Below are 19,526 nucleotides of genomic sequence, written 5' to 3' on the forward strand. Positions count from 1 at the left end.
GAGTGGCTTTGAAGATGCGCCGGTCAGTTCTATTACACATGTGTGCATAGCAGGTTTTGGAGAGGCTGTGAAATAGACTGGTGTTAGCTACTAAAGTATGGTGGAGACTGAGGGATGCTTGCAAGGAGTCTTGCTGCTCCTGAGCTGCTGCTGCTCCTGGTTCATATATATCGGTAGACCACGAAGCGTTGTTGTCTGTACGAGCTAAGACACGAACGTTAGCCGGAAGGGGGGGCTGTGCATAACAGGTATGAACGCAATATTAAATAGGGTGAGAGCTAAAACTGAGCCTTGGGGAACCCCGCGATTGGAAGTGAAGTAGCTACGACACTAATAAAGAAGTAAAGAAGCAAAGTGACCACAGCACGAATGGCGAACGTTCGTTGTGAAAGAGAAGTATGACTAGCGAGACAAAACTGCAAAGGAATGCCCATTCAAGCCATATAGTGCTGAGATTCCAGAACAGCCTTGTGAAGAATGCTGTCATGTGCCTTGGATATATCTGTTGCAACCACAGTACCAATGACATGGTTATGATTTCGGGATTTCTCGTACTCGAATTCTAAAACGTAGCGGTGCATTTGTGTCGTCGTCGGCTTCGTGGTGCGTCTTTGCCCATGAGTGAGAAATCCACGAAATATTCCCAGACAACCAACCTAGGGAGCAGGTGGGACAGCTAGGTCACGTGATTTTGTGGCGCCATCATAACCTGCCCACCGCATTGTGGGCAAACTGCTCACCGTGGCCGGTGGCAGTTAAATTAATGACTGGTCGCGAGAGGTCGCTCGGGAAGAGTGACCGGGGTCTCACATGCCCCACCAGTGGCAGCACCTGCCATCGCAGGGGAGTGACGCATCGCTTAACCGCCGCAACACTGCACCAGGAGTCGTGTGAAAGCTCCCAGCGTTCTTTGAATGTATAGTAGAGAATGAAAATTTGCGCATACATGGGTACTAACCCATTGACGCTATCGCATCATACCCTTAAGGGGGAGCTTAAATGCCCCCTCCTATTTTTATAGCTATACTGCACAAAAAACAACTAAAACCGACTTTATAATAGGTATCTACATTATCTTGATCTCTTTTTCTTGCTGTATGAATTGCGCGAAGTTTGACTGAACTGCAAACTGCATACAGTGCGTAACGTATACTGCATTAAATAAATATTGGCGGACATCTTGGAAAGTGCTCAAAACGTAAAAAAATTATTATCGTAAGCTGCTCCGTATCAACTGCTACTTTGGTTCATTAAATACTTTTATATGTGTCATTTTTCATCATTTCAGTTCATAATTTTAGTTCGCTACATGTTAAACTCTCCATGTGGAATTCTTTTTTATTAGGTGTCACATTATGAAGTAAAATTCCAACACATAACTTGTGACGAACAGTCGTTTCCATTCACGTTAAATGAAGTCGGAGCTAGCTAAATTATGGGTTTTATTTCATAACCTCTCTCTCTCTCTCTTAGCTTTCTTCAAACGCCTGCACTGAGCGCAAATTTTCGCGTCATAGAGACGGAAAGAAAGGCGCGACTCTTCTGAACAAAAATAGCTGCGTGTATGTTTGCCTCCAAGAGAAACTATTACTGAAAAGTATTTAGAGAAGAACCAAATGGTGGAAAAGGCCAAAGGGTTCCTAATATATGGCGAAAGCTTACTAAGCGCCTGCCTGTCAGGACGATTGGTGCCTCGCGTAAATTACGCGTACGGAGTTGGGGCAGGTTACTCAAAAACTCCCTACACCTCCTTTTAAGGGCCACCCCTCATGAATTTTTCGAAGCGTGCTCAACAACTGTAAGTGACCCCGCCAACGCTTTCTACTGAAAGCACACCACATGGTTGCTATTGAAGTGCGGTCGTAAAACCCCAGAACCCAGGAAAGAAAAGTTATAGCGATTACTTTTCACTGTCGTCTTGTTCGCTTCGTTCCACTGAAGATGTCAGCTGGCGGTTAAGTCACCAATTTGGCCTTGTCCCCATTCGTACTAGTGAGGGAGCCTTTACGTGCGCATGCATGCCAGGGAGACCTTTCTCTCTCTCTCATATTTTTCTTGCTTAGGACATTGTGAAGTACCTAAAGATTCAGTTCGTAGTTGGCTTACATTTAAAAAAAAAAAGATCTCTTGCTCTGCAACCTGTTCGCCAATTTCACTTTTCTTTTCCTTAGGGAAAAGAAAGAAAGTTAAAGAGAGAGAAAAACTTTTCTTTGGCTCGAAAATTAAACTTGAGACTTACGGCTTCTTGTCAAATTCACCTTCAACGCATTCCTTCTTATGGCCTACGAAGTACAATATAATAAAGAAATCTCCTTAATAGTGGCTGGTACAAGGGCAAATAGCTCGCTGTTTCTGGACTATGAATCTCCCTTGAATACGAATGCCGCGGAACACTTTTCTCCGTGGAGAGGACTATCGAAAACGCCTTTTCTAGTTTATGCTCGTCATTTATCTCATCCAACAAGTAGCGACAAAAATGATGGAACGAAATAAAGAACAGAGTGAAAGAAAAGTGAAAAAGAAGAGAGAGAGTGAATAGCTTTATTTCTCTTGATAAAGCTGTACTGAGGCGCTGCGCACGTATGTTATGAGCTGCATTGTGGCTGCAGTGAGGCAGCAGTCTCATAGTATAGCGTAAGCACCGGCTGCAGCGTATGCGTGATCTTATTAGGACCGGGATTGAATGGCCAAGTGTCTATCACGACACGTCCTGTGAGTGGCGATGACAAAACACCCAAACCAAAATGAGAACAATAGGTCAGACAGGAACCGAGAAAGGCAGCAGCGAGAGAGAGACGTGCACAGAGGAAGGAAAAGAGAGGGAAAGGGGGGGGGGGGGCAGCAAGCGCCCATTCGTCGCCGTTAAGCGCGGCAGGTGCCTTGTGGCGACACAGCCCCTCGGCTGCATGGCCGCTAACGAACCATTTACAAGAACACACGGCGAACAATGGCAGGTAACAAAGAGAGCGTCAGGCAGCGCGTACAACCGCAGGAATGGAAGCTTGTACACGGAAATGGACTGCGACGCGGCCGCGAAACGCGTAAGCCTCGTTCCCCATAAATAGCCGCCGTTGCGTCGGCCTTTGTGCTCAAATGCGTGCGGTTCGACGGGGTGCTCTCATAAAGAAAGTCATTTGCACGTCACTGGCTCGCCAAGCACGCCGCGACGGCAGTAGCAGAATGCGGCAGTGGGGCGCCGAGGGGGCGCTGCCGTCACTCGGCGCGGCGGCAGCAGCAGCAGCAACAGCGCGGGGGTCGCTGCGTCTTCCGTATGGCGACGCGGTCGACGCCGATGGGCGGCGCTCGGGTAATTAGCACGAGACGACGGCGACGGGCGGGGACAATTTATTCGCGGCACAGGCATAAAGCACGGTGTTTTCGCGGGACAACGTTCGCTTTCTTGTTGGCTCTTTTGCCTCATTCTGCCTCTTCGATAAAACAGCATGCGGCTAAATGCACTGTCTTTCTAAATGCGTGTGTACAAGTCCTAAAGCGTTACATTGTCTTCGCGGAAGGAAAGAAGATATTGCAAATGTAATGAAAGAAAGTGAGAAAGTCTTCGGAGAACGTCGCTAGGGTGGCGCCTAATGAGGCAGTTTCAATGAAAATGAATGCACGAGATGAGTGCAATTTGTGTGACAGATTTTATTGCCTCCCTCTCCCCTCCCCCTTTCCGAAAACAAAAAGAGAAGGTGGCACGAGTTGCTTTAAAAGAAGCGAATAGCAAAATCAGGCGCGACATACAAGCGGGTTCTGTCAACTGGAAACGGACTCAAATAGGAGGTTTTCAGTCCCTCCAAGCTGGAAGGAGAGAAGGTTTGGTGCTTTCATTCACGAAAGAGCAGTCGTCTGAGACAGCCGCATGAGACAAAAGTGTAGTGTGATATTGCGACCTGTCACCGGGAGATCTGTACGTTGGAAGCGGGACAGATTATAGCTTTTAACAATTATTGCCATTAGGAAGACAATGCTGGAAAAAATGGGGGGGGACTGACCAAGGCAGAGTGAATATAAACTGCTTATTCTCCTTCCCAGATATGACAAATTCTTTTTTATCAGATTAATGGATTCTGTATTGTTGTTAATAACGCTGCAAATTTGGACGATTTTATAACGTAAATATCAAAATATCAAAAAAGAACGTAAATATAAAAATCATGGTGGTTGCAGATATACGGGAGTGAAGAGGCAGAAAATTTTCGAACACTACTGGGTGAGCAAGACTGAGCCAAAAAGTTGCGAGGGCTACCTTGGCTCTATAGGCACCTCTTTGAGTCCTTTACAACAGAAGCAGAGAAGATAGAGCAGGTAAAAAGTTTAGAAAATAATAACAGCAGTGAAACGCGTCTACCACACGTCAGCATGAATATCAAATATATCTATAACGTTCCACGCATTGGCGGCACGTAATTGCATTGACAGAAAGAGATTTCAAAGGGCGAATGGTCGCGTCACAGAACAACTGAGACATTTATGAGGACTTAGCTTGTTAGGCTAAAACAAACGCATGGACGTGGCGACTTGTAATCCTGAAGTGCCAGTTCTTTCCAGTTAGAAGCATAAAATGATAAAAAAAAGGCGTAGAGGCACTCATAAACAAGGCGAAGGATACAGCGTGTGCCGCTGAGGTTCTAGCTTATCTGACTGGCAAAGACAAAAAGTCGCGCTTCGGAGACATTATCGAGACATCGTATAAAAAGTGGAGGAGGCGGTGGGAGTGAGGGGCAGGAACTTGCATTTGGCTCGAATGTTCATTTTGTTCTGCGAATACTGATTTTGATCTCTTAAGTACCTATGTCCTTTCCCTTAATACCCGTCCTTCGTTTCGTACATTGCTATTTTTATAAGAAAATGTGTAAATGAAGGCACCCTAACTGTTCTCGTTGTGCCTGCCCTTCTCATCCTTCAAGCTGCTTGACACGTTCATCAAATGTTACCGAGCTTTTAGTTTTTCTCCGGGGCAAATAAGTTACAGTTAGACAACAGCTGTACCGACTCCAGTCCCGACTATGAGGCCGCGTTTACAGTGATGAAAGTCTGCTACGCATCTTGAATGTACCGGGTGCGCTGTACTTTGGCGCTAAGACAACGGTGAACAAAACAGAGATGAAACGCGGATCATGCGCACAATGAGCTTGAGCTCATCTTGAGCACAGCTGCTAAGGTGGCTAGTTGGCTGTGCAACGAGCCACCTTTGGAGCTCAACCAACTAGCTATCTTTTGTAGCTTTGCTGCCCTGCACAGCTATCGCTTGAAAAATCAGAAAAAGAAGTCCTAACGGCTTCAAATGAGTACAAACTCTAAGAATCACAAACTTTCAGGATGGTTGCAACCCACGTGAACGAGAAGTGAGTCGGCCACGTAGCTGGCATGTGCAGCTCATGCTGCGACCACGTGCCTTGCACGTCCGAATCACTCCCCTCATCACGCACGCACACCATGATCGTGGCACGTCGGTCACTCAGCCGGGCATCCATCAGCCGGCCCGCACCGACCACGAATCGTTTCCGCCGCAGCCGGCTCACGCATGCCGGGGCCAGCATGGCACCGGCATGCATAGCAGCAAGTCCCCCCCCCCCCCCCCCCCCCCCCTCACTTCCCACCACCGTGACCGCCCTGCGCCGGTCGTCAGTCGCAATTACGTTCCTAACAAATGATGTATGTGCCGGCGGGTTAATACTGCTCCTCGCCGGCGGTTCCCCATCCTGTGCCGCCCTCGATATTGCATGCATCAAGTCGGCAGCTGCCGTTTCATCTTTCGTCGTGGCGTCCGACATCTGCATGCGTATAGCCGCACACGGGCTTGAGGCTTTTCCGCGAGGACAGGAGCTGCGAGGGCCAGCGTACGTGGGAATAAAATATGACAGCTCATTACTAGCTGCTGGCGCCCACTACTCATAGATAAGCGCGCGTGCGATGTGCGTTTCTGTATGCCCACCACTTGGAGAGAGTGATTTTTCCCGCAGAGCTTGAGCGTTTCCCGTGTGGAAATCTGAACCTCTCGCGGACTATTCCTTTTCTGCCGACCCACTGCGAAGCGTCGGACTTATTTCACACACGAAACTATGGGGAACCTGCGCTGCCAAGGTGGCACTGCAATTGCTCCATTCGGTGTCTCAAAACTGCTTAAAATTGTCAGCCGCTTGGGCCGCTGCAAACTCGAGAGCACGGCACGTGCGCCTTCGACAGAGCGCGGAGGCTCAGCCAATAAGCGCCTGAAGGTGGCGCGGAAAAGTACTAAGAGTGCTACCCAAAACTGCTTGCTCTCCTCGCTAGGCAGTGTGTCATGGCGCTGCAATCGGCACCGCAAACTTCAGCGCAAGTTCCCCATAGTTTAGCACGGCGACAGCACGTATCCTGCATAAAAGTAAAGAAAAAATCTTTTAGAGGCCGACTTCAACGGTCATCTGTTAGAAGAGGCTCACATTAGACATGACGCGCGCTGCCGGAGCTCGGCACCCACCAAAGGGCTGCCCGCCTTGGCGCAGCGTAGTTCGGCACGAGCCGAAGCTACACTATCAGCCGAGCAGCCGCGAACCGGGCGATTAAACTGTCGACAAGTCTCATCGGAGGTGCGGAGATTCACGCACCGAGTGAGCAGCGCCCGATCATGAAAGACGGGGTGGGGCGGTGCAAAGTGCGCCCTTAGCACAGCTTCGGCGCTGTTCAAAGGCGCTCGCCTCAGTCGGGTCGGCAAATGCAATTGAGTTTCGACGCGCTATGAAAAAACTGGAAACTAAAAAATGAAATGCAGATGAAAAGCGCCTCAATACTCGCAAACGTATAGAACCGCCGTTGTCGGATGGCACGACCCAGACAGCAATAAAACGGGCATCAGTAAATGGGCAGATAACGAAGTACTGAGCCGCCCAGCCCGCAGGCCGACCTCTCATACTTTACACGGCTATCTTAACGAACCGATGAAACAATGCGGTGCGCGAAGGGAAATATATATTTAAAAAATATAAGAGCACGAAGGTCGTGGGATGCTGAAGGTGAGTTGTAGTGGGGAGGGGGGGGGGTGGAATTGTTCAAGACGCCGCCGGGTCTTGCCGAAGGTGAAGCAACAAGCGCAAGGGGTGCTTGCAGAAAAGAAGCACGGGGTATAACGAGCCAAGCTAAGCCAAGCCCAGCCTAGCGAGAGAAGCCAGCAGGGTGGTTGTGACGAGCGCAGTTTGCGATGCGGAGCCGAGAAAGACGAGGGGTGGGCACCTCCACGAGCTGCATGGTGCGGCGGTGGCGATGGCGATGCCGATAGGCATTCGGAAGGCGGGACAGCGGCTCGTTACCCGCTGCCGCCCCCGGGGCCGTGATGAAAATGGGCGATGCGAGGCGAGACACACGGCGCGTCGAAAAGCTCACCTTTTTAATTGACCTCTTGCGCCGCGGGAAAACGTGCTAAATAATTGCCGCCATTTCTAAACGTTACTCGGCGGGTCAGGGGGCAGCGGAGAGAGGCATCGGCCGCTGGTTCCGCCTTGGCTCTGCACTGAGCTGGCGAAGGACGGAGCTTGGGAAACAGAGAGAGAGAGAGGGGTGGTTTGAGAAGAGGGAGGAAATAACGAGGTCTCAGCTGCGCAAAAATGACTTCTTGTCGACCGTACAGGGGAGCTGTTTGTATTAAGGGCGTTTTTCCCTTTAAGAACGTCCATTGATGGCGTTTGAGCTTGCGGCTTCTGTGGCTTTAGCGCCGAGTGCAGAGCAGGCGCTGTAATTGAGGGTGGTCCTCTTCAAACAGCTTCTCCACTTGATCGTGACGTCATCGCAGGATATGCCAGCGTCTTGGCTTGATTAGGCTTTTTCACTACTTAGATGAAAAGATTTGGATATATGAATCACAAGCAAGAGTGAAGTTATCAGGCTGCGAGCACTTATCCAACGCAGTGACAAGAGATCTGAAATCGGTTATCAGCGACTTTTCTCTTTAGTCCTTCGTTCACTGATGTAATTGCAGGTACAGCTGTCAGGAACTTAAGTGGGAACAGAAGTTTTGCACGAAACTACGGATTTGCGGGTCATTTCTCAACTAAACTTGAGAACGACTTTTGGTTACAATACACTAAGAGGAAAACTACTCAGAAAACAAAAAAAACACTGTGCTTGTCACGCTTAATTATAAAGTAATCATTAAATAAATGCTCAAACTTCGTTTCCTCTCATATTGCTCGCGACTGCAGCGAATAATTATTTCATTTACTAGATGGGAGGGCCTTGGCGAGTGTATACTGAGGATCATAACGGGTGTTTCACCTAAGATGTTCTGAAATTTTTAAATACAGGAGTTTTCGAGTTAGAAGAGCACTTTTTCGGGCATAGGATTGTCAGGGCGTAGCGCGCCAGCCTAAAGAGAGCATCGCTCCAAATTACATGCGCTCCCGAAAAGCTTGCAGACAAAGCGATCCCTCCAGTGCACTTAACTCGTCGAAACAGCCAAAATTTGTGGGCCACAGCCCCGGGGGTAACCGCGCTTTCGAAATTCTAAAAACTGATATGGACATTACTTACGGTGGGCTACATGCCTCTCTGTGAAAAATTAAGAAGATTAAAAGTAATGAGCTGAAAATTTGACTGTTCATTTCATTTTTAGTTAACCAGCCTACTAGTTTACACGTCTCGGCTGTAGAAGTTTGCGGGATAGGGTGGCCGCAGCTGGCACAGCACATAGTTAATTGGAGGCATATGGGAGAGGCCTTTTCCTTCCCTGCAGTGGGCGTGGTCTGGCTGATGATGATGATGAGCTGTATTGTGGTATGCCACACCACTGACAATGCTATGCCTAGAAAAACGCTCTTCTAACTTAAAAAGTCTTCTTGTTTTTTTATACCTGAAGAATAGCTGAGGTGAAACACTTGCTATAGAGAGCCAAAGCTATAAATAGATGCAATCACCTTTATTAGAAAGGTACAACCATTGTCCTTATTTTAGGTATTGCTAACTGCCGGTGTAAAATAGCGAGAGTACGGTTAATTGCCCGAATACCTTCGGGAAGGCGGCTAACAATAACGAGGAGAAAAGCAATCGGAAAACATCGCGTTAGATTTACTTCTATTTACGCTTCAACTTTGTCCTGTGTAATTCGCTCTGCGATCGGGAAATGAATTCCTGCCACTACACGCGCGGGGTGATCGGTGAGGAGGATAAAAAAAAACTGGACTGCCGATGAAGACTGGTGCGCGAGACAACGCTATAAATGAAATTGTAGGAAAAAAATGCTACTATTGCCCTTACCAAAATATGGAATTCATTAGTTTTTAGACGTGACAACGGCAACTACCCGATTTCTTTCGCGGTGCGGAGAACTCTTAAGTCAGACAAGGACCTGAAAATTTGAGCTCGAACACAGTTTTTTGCTTTGTCGGAGCTGCATCATAATACAGGTTGGTATCGATGACGTATGTCGCAAAAGCAAATGATCGATCGGCAGCAGGAAATTGCAGGTATTATACGAGAATCATCATTAATCGTATACATGTATGGCCTCATTCACCGCGCAGCATTTAGCGGACGGCCTTCTGGAGGTAGTAAACCGCAGATGCCCTGGTATGGCAGCATACCGCGCTGTCTGTGTCGGCCAACCTGCTCATTAATGCTGGTTTCAATTTAGCTTTAGCTATTCGACTGCATTCTTATCGCTCGAAGCTATTTGAAGAGGAACGTTTCTTCTGGCGTTTTAGCGTGGGCAGTTTCAACATTCGAAAAGTAAGCTTGTCTATCAACTCCAACTTTGTTCAGCATGATGACCTTCGCTGCTTCAGGGCATCTTTGCAAACTTTCCAGCGCAGACTGATGATAGATCTACGGCTAAACAATGGAACAAATCCTTGACAGACCTCGCTCCGAGCAACGGAGATATATCCATACGTAACTTTATAGACTGTCATGCGGCAAATAGAGCACTGAAACGATGCCTGCCGTGAATCAGCAGCTGCTGTGTAAGGGATTAGCGAGCACATATGCCCAATGCGGCTAGCTTGAGACACTAAAGAAAGCTGATCGAGCGTTTTCAAACACTTATGGCATAATGATTCAAGCTACGTGATTGACTGCACTCACGCGGCGCACACACTGCACAAATATTGCAAAAAGCACAGCGACAAGTTTAAAAAGTGTGGACCGAAGCTCCGGAACACTCGTTTTCAATAGAACAGCAGCATTATAATCACTTCTGCAAATATAAAACCTGAGCACAAACCAGGACGGCGAGCCACAGCAAGCACTCGTTCTAGAACGCTGTATTCAGTAAAGAAGGCATTTGTGCGCAGGGTTGAGATTTGCCTCCGGATCGACGTCGGTCCTGTTACAACGGAAGGCTCTGCCGAACTCGCGCATGTTCATGACGGCGCCGTTGCAACGCCTAAGCGCCTTTTCTGGGAGCATCGGCTTTCCTTCAACCTCAACACTGGCGCACATCATGTGGCAGAAGGAGGTGAAGAAAAGCTGTTGATCACTGAGCTCGATGCCGGGTAACAAGATGCGGCTTTTACGGTCAACCATGGCATAATGCAAAGCGTCCAGCGCTATCCTAGCACCGAGGTAGTACGGCAGGAAATCCACTTCTTCCCCGAACGCAGCGTCGCGCTTGGCCTGCTGTGCAAAGCACGTGACCCTCCTTTTGTACTCTTGGTACACGGGTCCGGTCCACCAGTTCTTTGTCGAGCCGACGGCATCTTTCTTCACATTGTTGCCAATAAGGAGTTCCGCTAACAACCGAGCCGTGACAGTGCCCAAGCCGCCGTATCTGATCGCCAGCGGAAATTCGGCGGAGTAGAATGGCAGCCGCAGAAGGCCGGCGTAAACGTGAACAGTGTTCGTGAGATGGTTTATGTCGCCTCCTGCCATGGCAAAATTGGCTTCCCCAAGATGCCCCTTCGTGCCGCGTACGTTGTACTGGGCGTCGTTGGCGCGAATCAGGAGCTGATTGCCGTAGTAGTCCGCGGGTGACAGTGCGGGAAGGTTCGCGTATCTCTCCGACAGGTTGAAGGTCTTCAGGTACGAGCCGAGCACGGGCGGGACGACAGTTGTCCTTTTCAGCTTTTCCAACGTCCTGGACTTGGACAACTCGTCCATCCACCGAGAGTTCCGCACTCTGCGTATCATGGAGTTCTTTATGGAAGCAACTAGGTGGCCCACGTCTTTAGCGGAGTTCTTGTTCGCATTCTCCACTGAGAGCACGTAGAGGTTCCAAGCGTTCATGAAGTGAGTGAAGATGAAGGCCATGCAGCTGTGTGCTTGAACGGGGCTGCGTGCCAGTGGATGGTCAAAGTAATAGTACGCATCCCTTACTTTTTGAAACACCTCTTGATGTCCTGCCATTTGTGTCAGTATCGAAAAGCCAAAGAACCTCATTGCACTTTCAGGGTGCATTGTCTTCAGCAAATGCCTGAGTGCTTCCTTGATGTACTGCAACTTCGTGTGATATACAGTCTTCCGGTTAATAGTTCCCATAGGCTCGAGAGCTGTGTTCCACTGACTCTCAGATAATCCCAGAGCACGAGTTCCGGCAACAATTTCTTGCAAAGTATGCACCTTGTAATCGTGCCCCGAGGCTATCGAGGCTTGACAGAGGGCAACGTGGGTGCCAACAACCTCTTGAGCCGCGGCATTGTCCTGGTATGAGAACAACTTAAAGACTTCTCTGACATACTCCTCGTACAAACCTTCGAGGCTCTTGTTTGATCCTGGCACATAAGGGCATACAAATGGTGACGGTTGTATCGAGAGTCTGCGTCCTCCTGTGTATTCATCAAGCAAGGCGTTCTCGAAGAAGAACACGACCTGCATTCCCCACTTCATGTCCAAATCAATGAGCTCTTTGAAGACGTCGTACGATTCGGCGTCCGAATAAGTGAACTTTGGCCAGTTGCCGATGTGAAATTTGTCGAAGACTGCCTTCATCTCCGAAGCGAGGTCCCTCTTGACCGACTGCAGGCAGGAGTGGTAAGTGATGAGGACATGTCTACCACCGTTTGGGTCGTGGCGTTTGGGTCACGCTTCTTCATGTCCATTTCCAGGTGGTCGATGTACCCTTGGCTGGCCAACCAGGACACATTTATTCCCATAGGGTTGGCCGTAGCCCAGGGGCTGCACACGTACGAGTAGAAGTCCCGACATGGAAGGTCAGTGCTCACGGGACCGAGAGACATCATCTTCACGACGCGGTCGCAGTCTGCGGCGTCGCAACGTCGATATTTCTCGGCTTTGCGGATGGACATCTGGATATGCTCTCCGTAGATAAGGAGAGATATGAGGACCCCTATTAACAACAGGCCGCAGAAAACTATAAGGTAGTTGGCGATGGTGCTGCCGTCTTCCGCGCTGGTCTTGACGGTTGGTGGGGGAACGTCGCCGCCGGCCATAATGCTCCCTTTAACGAAAGGAGGCAGAATAACTATGTAGAGTTAATGCACTTGCTGCGCTAGCTTAGTTACCACTAGCGTATTAGCTTATCTCAAGACTGCGTCTTCAGCATGGGAGCTTTGGACGAAGCGTGCTAACAGTTTAATGAGATCTTAACAAGACCTTCCAACGTTTAAGGGAAGCCAAGATGAAGTGTTGTTACTGCACCCCTCAGCAACTACACAGCACGCCTGAAGACTGTGACGCACTTTCATCCACATATGAACCAGGATGGAATGCACGCTCCTATGGCCTCTGTCTTGTATATTGTGATTGATCCGCTGTAAATTGAGACATCCGCCACATAAAGCAGCACAGCACTGATTGTTTGTTTTGCTTCTTCCTTTTGCACGCTGGGGCTGTCGGTCTACTTTTCACACTTCAAGAGGCGCCGCGTTTAATCCCCCGAGGCTGCCGTTTGCGTCGACCATGGCCTTAAGACTTTATGGGATAAGAATCGGCGAATATCTATGCAGGCAAGATTTTATTGTGCTCGACATGCAAACCAACAGGCGGTGAACCATAACACAAGGCTACATCCACGCGATGGCTTATATTCTGAGCATCTCTGTGCGTCGCCTTCAGTCGTTCATCGCCCCCGTTTCCGCTATTTTGTTCCGAATGCTTCCGACTACTAAAATAGACTATCCTATTACACGTCACAAAAAGCAACCTCGCGCGGGCTTCGAGCAGGTATGCTGAGGACTAAACTCCCCAGAGTGTTATTTCAGATTAAGTGCGCTAATTGCGGCAAGAAACAGACAAGCAGCTTGAAGCATTCGTTATAAACACACAGAGTGTGCCCTCTATTTCACTCAGTTCCGAAGTCCTGACAAAGCTTACGGGTCGATAAACGGGAAGGGCTGTGCGAGAAAGTGTTTGACGCGTAGCGAAAACGACGCAGACGGGCGAACGCTGAGAGAGAAAGTAACCCAGATGACGTTAGGTATAGTTTCAGCGGCGTTGACATTGCGCTGTGCTGTACGTTACCCCTAGCGCTTAACTTTCCTAAAGGTGGAGGCGAGTGCCTATCTTTCGGGGCAGCAGCTGCCAGAAAACGAGTCCGATGGATTCGCTTACTTGTCAGTGATGCGGTTCAGCGGAGCTTCCCGAAGCTTCTGCCGGTGCCGTTCCTATAGAAGGGCTTCTTCTACCTCTTCCTCTTAGTGCGCGCTCGCGAGCATGCGCTTTCACGAGAAGGGCCTACACGAAGATAGTGAAACTGAAGATGAAGACTGTTCGATCAAGCTTCAGCTGCAGTTGTTTATAGCTGGGCATTTAAATTTCAGCCCGATATCTCCTTACGTTCGCCATTTATATCTGCTGGCTGTTGGGGCAGGCACCCTGAGGCCTTCCCCTCGCTTGCTCGCTTTGTGTGTGCCAAGAAACTATCTGCCTGCCCTCCCTCTACCATATTATTTTTTAGCCATTTGTGCACCACGATAAAAAGGTGCGATAGCGCAGTTATTTGTCCGTTAAGCGTTTTAATGCGGTGAACGGGAAAGACACCGTTCACCAGAAAATTCGGTGTCGGCGTTGTGAGCGAAAAATCACGGGCCTGGCTCTTGAAGGTGCTCTCCAGAGAGCAATCTAGGATGCGAGTGCGCCGCCTAGGTCACTGACCTTGCGGCGTCGTTACAACCTGCCCACCGGATAGTGAGCAAACTGCCCACCGTGGCAGGTGACAGTTATATTAATGATTGGTAGCTAGGCAAGAGTATTTGGCCGCACAATTAGCCCACCGGTGGCAGCAGCTGCATCGCAGCTAGGGCAGTGGCGCATCACATAACCGCTCCACCACTGGGCCAGGAGGGGTATGAGAACTCTCAGGGATCTATGAATGCAAAGTACAGAAAATGACCTGCATATAAGAGAATTAATCTATTACGCTATCACGTCATACCCTTGACGCGGAGATTAAGTGTCCCCTGCAATTTTTCGAAATGAATTAATGAACAAATGAACCTTTTATTTTGGACAAATAATTGTTTTTATGCATCACTATCTGGGCAGATGCCTTACTATGCTAAACGCTTTGGTATGTCCTCTGCGTGTACAGTTCACCACTCCTCCACATCATGATAGCAAAAATCGTCACTGCGGGCGTTTGCGCGCCTCTGAAAGAAACACGTCTTATGCTTCGCTGTATACGCTATATAGTAATGCGCGGCTTGGGAATGTCTGCAGTTAAGCCTTGCCGCGCGCTTTAGTGTTATGGCCAGGGTGTTTAAACCCTAAATATGCTATTCAGAAATTACAGTCAAAAAACGCAAGTTTCATTATTGCGCTGATACTTTGCCTATAGATCTTAAGTCCATGGGCGCGACCCAGACGCAGCAGCTCTTGCACTCCCTGGAGGATGCGGCAGCGTTAACAGGGCTGGGTTAAAAAGAGGAAGGGTGATAGGCAAAGAAGAAAAAGAGAGAAAAATTTATGTGGCTGAAAATCTAGATTATGTTCTTTTTTTTGTTTCTGCTCATACCACGCTGCCAGTCTTGGCTCGCAAGGACACTTTTCCCGTTTTGGTGTCTCCGCGCGATATACGCTTCTAGTTGTTGTGGTCTGCCGATTTTTCAGCCTTATGAACTGCGGCCAATCGCTGAAACTAAATATCGCGCCGCGATGGCACTTCTATGGATATAAAAGCACTGTCATAAAATACTACAAACAGCTCCGGCACTCAGGTGAGGATCGACTGATACAAAAAAAAAAGGCACAATGCATACTGCACAAAGACATGTATTTAAATAGAATAAAACAGTCTAAATGATGAGAACAAGTAAACACTCCTCACTAAGAAGGACCAGGTATAGAGGAACGTTTTTTTTTTGTCCTCTAATCTACGCGTCACTCTCGACGAGCTTCTCTGAAATTTAAGTGCTTCTACTCCCTCTGTGGCTTTCACGCACCAAGTTCTTGTCTTAGACGAGCAAATGGCAAGGAGAAAACGAATAATAATAATAATAATAATAATAATAATAATAATAATAATAATAATAATAATAATAATAATAATAATAATAATAATATTAGGTTTTGGGGGAAAGGAAATGGCGCAGTATCTGTCTCATATATCGTTGGACACCTGAACCGCGCCGTAAGGAAAGGTATAAAGGAGGGAGTGAAAGAAGAAAGGAAGAAAGAGGTGCCGTAGTGGAGGGCTCCGGAAATAATTTAGACCACCTGGGGATCTTTAACGTGCACTGAAATCGCACAGCACACGGGCGCGTTAGCGTTTTTCCTCCATAAAAACGCAGCCGCCGCGGTCGGGTTTGTACCCGGGAACTCCGGATCAGTATTCGAGCGCCCTAACCACTGAGCCACCGCGGCGGATCAGGAATCGAATGCAGGTTTACGATTTCGATCGTAAGCTTGTACTAGTGCCCTTGTAAATCTCTGCAGTAGTAGTAACATAGGAATCTTTACTGGCTGTCCCCCAGTCCTGAAACAGGTAAGGAGGGATTTAGGATGACCGTATAGGTTACCAGTGAGGCCTCACTGTCAAGCTAGAAGCGCATGTTAGGCGCCGTATGCGGACAAATGGATCAGCCAACATTATACTAGAGCGACGAATAGGGAGGAGACAATAGGAACAGGACGGAGGCCTGGAGGGAGGCCAGGTCTGGCTTGTGCAAGAGAAACTGGGGGTGCCAGGAATCCCAGCGATAAGAGAGCAAGCTGAGAACAAGCCCGTAACTTTCCTCAAACCAAACCACGTTTTCTGAAATTCTTCCTCTCTAACATCAGCTAACGCTGAATAACGTTCTGATTGCTCACTCGTAACTATTTCGTCAGTGCGGCCTGATGTTCATGTTATAATTTTGTCAGCTTTTCATGGTCTTTCTAGCATCAGTGCTTGATGGAGGTGGCTGTGAAAAAGGGTCATGTTCTGTCTGCAGCCTTCCCTATTGCATCGGTATACGGACCACGTAAAGGCTGCACGGAGCTTCCGGAGAGGTACAATAAAAAGTCACAGCGACATGAAGCTTCTGTGTAAAAGCGCCAGAGATAACAAAAGTCAACGTGAACAGCAGCGCTTTCTAATCGACAACAGGCAATGCCGTTGTTGTTGTTTTTTCCCTTATCTTTGCAATAGGTGACAACGTTCTAGTTAGTGCGCAGTTTAACGCAAAACGGTAAATAGTTTCCTTGTGAAGTTGACTGTTAAGAAACTGGGCATCGCTAGTCGAAATATGTGCGTAGCGCGAAAAGATGAGGAAAGTGCAGTGAAAAGAAAGAGAAAACGAGAAGAGGTTAATTTAGATGGTGTTCTACACGTGTCATAAGTGCGTGTAAGAGATATAGGCGAACAGCGCTAACAAAAAACAAAGCCAGGTTCCTAATAAAGGGCAGTGTACAAAGCAAGTGCCTGCTCTTCATGATCACTTCTATCTGTGCAGTCTGCACTTCACACATGTTCATAAAGCCATAGCAGTTTGAGATCATAAGTAGATTGTTTTCATAACATGTTGAGCAGATTACGAAACAACTTTTTTTTTTCAGCGTATAAGACACAGCTGTGTATTTCCTCAGAAGTCAGCGAAAGAAGGCTTGGCAAGTATTATTCCCGGTGCAGACAGCCCGTGCACCTCGAGTTGACAGTTTTGCAAGCGAGTCAAATTTATTGCGTGGCCGTTGGGGCAACATTTAAAGTGACTGTGGCGGCCAGATGACTCGGGCAAGGAACGGGGCAGTTAATCACCCTCCAGCTCCAGATTGCAATCATTTCCGCTGATTGACTCGTAACGCGCCTCAACGAAGACCGGAACAGACGGAAACACAGCTGAGGGAGAATGTCCCGGGAACTGGGAGGTCATTGAGCAATGGGTGTGCATGGCCTTCGACTGAATGAGTCTTCGGAGCAGTCACCCTGCGCCGTGCTCGCGGCGCACTCACGCGAACGGAGCGGCAGTACGACTGTTTTCACCACATGAACGGCGCAGGGACACTGAAAAGTCCGTCCTCATTTTTACTGCGCCACCTCTACAAGTAGGTTTTGCTGAGTTTTAATTGAAAATAGTTCATTAACAAAACACTCGGTGATATTACAACTCTGGTGTAGTGTGTTATTTCTATGGCCAATCAGAAAGCATTTTTGTGTCCACCTACTGACCAGTAGGAATGTTTCATTTCTTTTCCTCTCATCTATAGATACGTAGCCTATGGGTCTATAAGATGGGGTGTAAATCCTATCGTGAGTGTCGGGGGGTGAAGTGAGGAGAGCTACCGCTGTTTTCACATGGGAATGTCGAAAAACTGGCTACCAGCTGCATGCACAGGCACAGTTGCAGGCGTTATGGATTGCGTACGTTGCTAAAGATGGCGCGATGTGAACCAATAACGTGCTGTAAAATTAGATCACTCTTCAGTATTTCTGCCCAGCGTGTTTTCAAAAGAGCCTCAGTTACGGGGATACAAGTTGCAGGCAGCGATATGGAGGGTTTGCTCAGGACGAACTGGTGGGCTAGTTTTTTACACATACCAAAAGAATCCCGACGCACAAGAAAGAGACGAAGACTAACAGAAAACACACCACAAAGACATGAAAGGACCATACTTCTCTGGTGAGATGAGATTCCCTGTTTCTGAATAATTTCCTTGGGCAACAGACAGAATAAGTAAAAGACACGGAACGACTCCGCGCTTCTAGAGCTATATATTCACGGTGAGCTTACTCGCTGATTTCCTGAGCATGTCGTGTTCAGACGGACTTCATATTTTACTGATGGTGTGTTTTTCAATTACGTGGAAATAAAAATTTGTGGACACACCAGGGGTACTTGTTGCCACTGTTTAGAACTCATTCAAACGATTTCGTTAAGTCTGTCTCACACCCTGCTCTATGTGATCCGAACAAGCCGGCAGTAAACCGCAAGTTCTTGGCTTATGAGCACGTGGACACGCAACGGAGGCATATCGTGTAATAATCGTTCCTTGTCGTACTAGCGCACTGGGCCTGTGAAGCTTAATGCGACTGCACTTAGCTTCACTGCTTAACCGCGTGACAACTAGAAAGTTTCACAGCATGGAACACGATTGCTTTATCGGTCGCTGAGATACCACAGTGGTGGTCTTTAGTAGTTTCAGCATCGCCACTCATGCGAGAGGTACGCGATTCGATCCCTTTATTTCCGCCAGTTACCCACCGTTTCTTTAATAGGCGCAAACTTTCGCCTGGCATCGTACACGACTTCTCTTGGGTGAATTTTTGGGACAATATGGCGCAGACCAAGGGACACATTAGCCAGGCTCTCTATGAGGAAGCCGTCCTTCGGCGATCAACACCAAACCCTTTTCATGAGCACAAATGGCCGTTTGGAACACGTTAAGAGGCGCTGACTACGAACATATTCAGGAGGTGCTGTCAATTTCAAACGGCCCAAATGAACCTGTAACCTGGGTTCTCTTGACCCGCTTCTTCCACGGCAACCTCCAACGCAGATCACGTTTGTCTGCTATTGGAACCTGGATGCATAGGCACAGAAGCCGAGCGGTGCCGCTCCGTAGACAGCGTGCACCTTCCTCGCAGGCATCTACGGGTACGCGAGTGTGCGTGCGCATACCGCGGTGCCCCTCGGCGGTACCACGCAGAGCGGCTCGCCGACGACGTCTGCGGTGAGCGCGCGCATCGGAATCGTCCCGCAGCGGCGGGGGGTAGCACGCCTGCGCGTGGTGGCCCGAGGAGAGGATAAATGGCCGCGCTAAGGTGGGACGAGTCTGCTGCGGCCGCCGCAGCGGCCGCGGCAGCACCAGCACCGGCAGCGGCATCGAGACAGCCCTGAGTAATGGAGAGGGAGCGCGGGGCCGGGAAATGGACGGCATCCGCGGCAAATGGAATGGGCTCCGACAACGACCACCCACTTTCTAAAAGCATCGTTTGCGGACCTCTTAGGCCTAACGTCCTGACTGCAACGACGGCCGGCCGTTTTAATTTGGCAGCGCGGCTCCGAGAAAGTCGCCCCCCTCCCTCCCCCTCCTTCTCTTCCTCCTCTTCACCGCACTCCTGCTTTTCGAAGGGAAGGAGGGAGAGGAGCACTGGCAGACCGCCGTCCGCGCTTGTCTGGGTCCTTTTCGTTAGTTCTCTTTTCCTGATCTCTATGCCTTTAGTGCGCTGGGCGTACGCCTTGCCA

General features: G+C 48.8%; 1 protein-coding gene and 1 pseudogene across 2 annotated transcripts in view; both read right to left on the minus strand.

Moving 5' to 3' along the window:
- The window catches only part of LOC144124278 (uncharacterized), a 138,991-nt gene that overhangs the window by 73,073 nt on the left and 46,392 nt on the right, over positions 1 to 19,526 (minus strand). The gene's annotated exons all lie outside the window — the stretch shown is intronic.
- On the minus strand, positions 10,236 to 13,523 carry LOC144123495 (neprilysin-11-like; annotated as a pseudogene). The gene is made up of 2 exons (XR_013313106.1): positions 13,477 to 13,523; positions 10,236 to 12,364 (listed from the first exon to the last, which is right to left on the minus strand). The product of XR_013313106.1 is annotated as a neprilysin-11-like (transcript).

This window comes from Amblyomma americanum, chromosome 3, assembly GCF_052857255.1.
Source record: "Amblyomma americanum isolate KBUSLIRL-KWMA chromosome 3, ASM5285725v1, whole genome shotgun sequence".
Taxonomy (NCBI): Eukaryota; Metazoa; Arthropoda; class Arachnida; order Ixodida; family Ixodidae; genus Amblyomma; species Amblyomma americanum.